The sequence below is a fragment of the Otolemur garnettii genome, unplaced genomic scaffold (genome assembly GCF_000181295.1).
Source record: "Otolemur garnettii isolate 467f Iridium unplaced genomic scaffold, OtoGar3 scaffold00098, whole genome shotgun sequence".
NCBI classification, from domain to species: domain Eukaryota; kingdom Metazoa; phylum Chordata; class Mammalia; order Primates; family Galagidae; genus Otolemur; species Otolemur garnettii.
The window spans coordinates 6,659,084-6,663,952 of record NW_003852493.1 but is presented as its reverse complement, the minus strand read 5'-3'; the positions used below and the strand labels follow the sequence as shown (position 1 = coordinate 6,663,952).

The window sequence follows — 4,869 nt, the reverse complement described above, 5'->3', positions numbered from 1 at the left end:
TTTTTTTTTTTTTTAATTTTTTGAGACAGAGTCTTGCTTGTTACCCAAGGGCACAGCAACCTCAAAATCCCAGTCTCAAGTGATCATCCTGCTTCAGCTTCTAGAGTAGCTTAGACCATAGGCACCTGCCACAGTGCTCAGCATATTTTCTTGTTTTTAGTAGAGATAAGGTCTTTGCTTAGACTAGTCTCAAACTCCTGGTTTTAAGCAATCCTCCTGCCTCTGCCTCCAAAGCACTGGGATTATAGGCATAAGCCTACTATGCCTAATCTCCATTAAATATTTGCAATAAATATATTTTGATACAAGTGTTGAGGAATGAAGGACAAAGATAATATTTATTCACTGCTGTTTAAGGTGGTAGGTGCTTTCTATTTAAACATTTAACAACTTTAGAAGACATGTTATTACATTTTACAGATGACTAAACTGAGACTTATAAAGTTCAAGTGTCTTTCACAAGTGTGTTCTAAAAGGTAGTTGAGTCATTATTTGAACAGTACAAAAAGCCATTTTCAGAATAGGTCTACTATAGATTATATGACTTTTATTTTTTCTACTTTTCTAATACCAAAAGTAGAGTCATAATCAATTTTTTTTTTTTTATTATTGAGGATTCATTGAGGGTACAAGAAACCAGGTTGCACTGATTGCATTTGTTAGGTAAAGTCCTTCTTACAATCATGTCTTGTCCCCAAAAGGTGTGACACACCACAACCCCACCCTCCTTCCTTCTTCTCTCTCTCTGCTCTCCCTTCCCCCACCCCCACTGTGTCATTAATTGTCATTAATTATCCTCGTATCAAAATTGAATACATAGGATTCATGCTTCTCCATTCTTGTGATGCTTTACTAAGAATAATGTGTTCCACTTCCATCCAGGTTAATATGAAAGCTGTAAAGCCTCTAATTTTTTTTAATGGCTGCATAGTATTTCATGGTATACATATACCACAGCTTGTTACTCCATTCCTGGGTTGGTGGGCATTTAGGCTGTTTCTACATTTTGGGATTGCAATAAACAATCTAGTACAAGTGTCCTGTCATAATCAATTTTAAAATATCTTTGGTAAAATATAGTAATCAACCAGAAGTAAAAGTATACATAGGAATTTCCATATTTTATACACATAAATAAATATAAAAATATTAAAATTTTTAAGTATTAGCATAGTAAAGTTATAAACTATGTCCAAAAGATTTTGCTTTCTAAACTCTGAATATTTCAAACACTATCTTTAAAATTGGTTATATAACAACCATTTAAAATACTTCATATAAATTAATCCGTTTTCCATTACTATTTGTAAATGTATATTTCAATAACAGAATCCCTCTATTTCCCTTTATTGCATCTCCTTCAAAAGTTGCAGTGTTTTAACATTTAACAGTTAATGGAGCTAAAAGCATACATGGTGTTCTCTATATGAGTGGCCATAGATAGAAGCAAAACTAGGCAGTCCAGATTCAAGTTAAACTTCTTTTTTTTTTGCAGTTTTTGGCCAAGGCTGGGTTTGAACCCGCCACCTCCAGCATATGGGGCCAGCACCCTACTCCTTTGAGCCACAGGTGCCCCCCTAAGTTAAACTTCTTTTGAATAAATAAAAGTGTGTATTGTTTGTTTCACAGTCACTTGATTTAAAGATAAATTCTTATCTGAAAATTCTAAAGGTGCTACTATTTAATAAATCTGCCTTTAATAAAAGGAAATTTGAACAGATTTCAGAATGATTATAGAAATATGAGGGATCTGGGCAGGGTGGCTCACACCTGTAATCCTAGCACTGTGCGAGGCTGAGGCAGGTGGATTGCCTGAGCTCCCAGGTTCCAGACCAGACTGAGCAAGAGGGAGACCCCGTCTCTAAAAATAACTGGGCATTGTGGCAGGTGCCTGTAGTCTCATCTACTTGGGAAGCTGAAGCAAGAGAATCACTTGAACCCAGGAGTTGGAGGTTGCTGTGAGCTATGATGCCCTGGCATCTACTGAGGGTGACAAAGTCAGACTCTGTCTCAAAAAAAAAAAAAAGAAAGAAAAAGAAAAAATAGAAGTATGGGGGAGATATAAAATAAAAACTACTTTAGTTTGATGTTTTCTGACTATAACCAGCACTGAGTCTAGCATCTAGATTAGGTAAATATTTTCTGAATTAAGGTGACCTAAAATTTAATCTGATCAGTAAATTGTTCTTTTCCTCTCACACTTTGTAGAACACCAGTGTATACTGTTGTGAGTTACTAAATATAGTTTGCAGAAACTGTTTACAGATGAGAAAAGGGATGAATTTTTAACCTTTTGTTATAAGGAAAAACTGTGGAGGAGAAAGGATTTTGATAAAAATCAAAAAGGTTTTATTGCATAGTATGAAAAGTTATCATGTCATGGATGTTAAAAAACAGTTTAACTTGTCCATATATCCCTCACCATATCCTCATGTAAATACATTTTAAAATGTATTTTAAAATCATTACATCAGGCTCAGTGTCTGTAGTTCAGTGGCTAGGGTACCAGCCACAACACTGAAGCTGGAGGGTTCAAATCCAGCCCGGTCCTGCCAAACAACAATGACAAGTGCAACCCAAAAATAGCCAGGTGTTGTGATGGGTGTTTTTAGTCCCAGTTACTTGGGAGGCTGAGGCCAGAGAATCACTTAAGCCCAAGAGTTGGAGGTTGCTGTGAGCTATGACGCTACAGCACTCTACTGAGGGGGACATATTAAGACTCTGTCTCAAAAAAAAAATTACATCAATAGGTACATTTTCATCATAAAGTAAGATATACTTATGTAAATTTTGTGAACTGGAAAGTATGCCATTTATTTTGCATATAGCACGTCTAAATCTTGTAAATTTAATCTCTGATTTTATTTTATCTCAAAAGAAACCCCTGAACTTTTGTTTATAAAATCCATGATTTTTGTCTTTTTGTTGCCCTTACCAATGAATATTCCTCTATTCCTGCGTCTGCTATGTCTGTCCTTCCTTCCCTTCCTCCCTCCTTTCTTTCCTTCCCTTTTTTTTTTTTTTACTGTAGTTATCTTTAGATTTTCAATGTCAGTCTTATGAAAAGGAAATTTCAAAAAACATACACATTTGGCACTAAACTCAAATGTCACAGTTCATTTCAAGTGTTACCTCCTCCATAAAACCTTTGGATCCCCTATAGCTGGAATTAATTTCCTCATCATTTCAGTGCCTTTCAGATTTGTTGTTTCTATTATAGCAGTGTTCTACACTAGGGTACTTGGACTTGTGTATGCAGATACATTCTCCTCAAGGAGAAAGAGTTAAACATTTTGATGTTGTTATAAAAAAATTAATATAAGCATATCCTTAAATATTCTAGTCTGCTTACCTTAAAATCAATTAATATCTTGTATTTTTTAGGACTATGATTATGTTTCAATATGTAGGTCTAGTAAGGAAAGAACAAAAATAGATTTGATACATAAATAGTTCAGTTGTATCAAATGAAGGCCTGATGACATCAGAGTGAGCTAAATCAAAGTTTTGCAGTATGAGGTATGAGCAGAAAGAACTTGTGGAGTATTAAGTCAGTTTGGGCACACTAAATAAGCATGTCAGATACAAATGTAGCTGGAAAATAATGGGGAAGTAGCAGTCACTAACTATATTCATGTTGAGTATAATGATTCATTTTTGCAAAAACATCATATAATACTAATTTGTTAGTTTTGTAGCTTTTATGTCTGTATTTGTAAATTGTTTAGATATCATTATTTGAATAAAATCTGGTTTATTTATAACTTTATTTTTCTATATTTCAGTAATATAGTAGTATAAATAATTTAGGTCAATACAGGGGTCTACCAGACTTTTATTTCTGTCTTTATCAGATATCTATACATAAGTTAAATTCCTTATGTTATAGAATCTTTAAACACCTTATGTAATGATTATGTGTTCATCTCTTTCACCTGTTAGACCATAAACTCCTTTCAATATAGTAAAGAGATAAATTATTCATCCTAACATTCTATTAGAGTTTATCACAATACCTTGTACCTAGTAGTGGACCAGCAGATATTTGTGCAATAAACTTGCTTTCAGGCAGTGTCTGTGGCTCAAAGAGTAGGGTGCCGGCTCCAGGTGCCAGAGGTGGCGGGTTCAAACCCAGCCCCAGCCAAAAAATAAAATAAAATAAACTTACTTTTATTGGTGTGCTAAGTGTGAATTAAAGATAATTAAGAGACATTTTTGCCTCTTAGTGTGTTGATAATCTGTCAGACTGAACTAGAATATATAAATATATATAAAGAGTATATATTTTAATAATAAAATTAATTTTTTTCTGAAATTAATAAAATTCTTATGAGTTAACAAATTCCTCTTTTTAAAGTTAAATAGCCCATAAGATTTTGATCACTTACTGTGTTGTATCAATTACTAGATGATCACATTTTTTTTCCTCTTAACTAATATGTGTAGTGTCTGGAGAAAAATGAAAGATTTCATGTAGGCTAGAACTGAGCAGGGAGCAAAGTGTTTTGGGGAACCAGATGGTACATTTTTGCAAAAATGAAGTTTTTTATAGTTAGGGCAGCTTGAGAGCATAGTTTGCTTAGCGAAGAGGAGAGGCAGGAAAAGAGACTGGAAAGGGATGTGGGAAGACACCATTTCCCACCTAATGGATATGCTGAAGCAACATTCCCTTTAATTTTAAGCAGAAGTTTTATAAAACTGGCATAAATTAAAGAATAGTAGGTTCTTTAATTATACTAATTAAATATACTAGAATAGTATAACAAGCGCATTTTATACTTTTCCAATTTTGTTATGATAGATTTTTGTATTTTGCCACAACATACAGTTCAGCTGTCTTGCTATTAACTTCTTTAATGTCTTCTTTTT

At 33.8% G+C, this 4,869-nt stretch overlaps 1 protein-coding gene and 1 pseudogene across 6 annotated transcripts in view; one reads left to right on the top strand and one right to left on the bottom strand.

Moving 5' to 3' along the window:
• BAZ2B (bromodomain adjacent to zinc finger domain 2B) overlaps nucleotides 1-4,869 on the top strand; it is a 271,958-nt gene that overhangs the window by 81,441 nt on the left and 185,648 nt on the right. The gene's annotated exons all lie outside the window — the stretch shown is intronic.
• The window catches only part of LOC100950008, a 57,156-nt pseudogene that overhangs the window by 1,617 nt on the left and 50,670 nt on the right, over nucleotides 1-4,869 (bottom strand). The gene's annotated exons all lie outside the window — the stretch shown is intronic.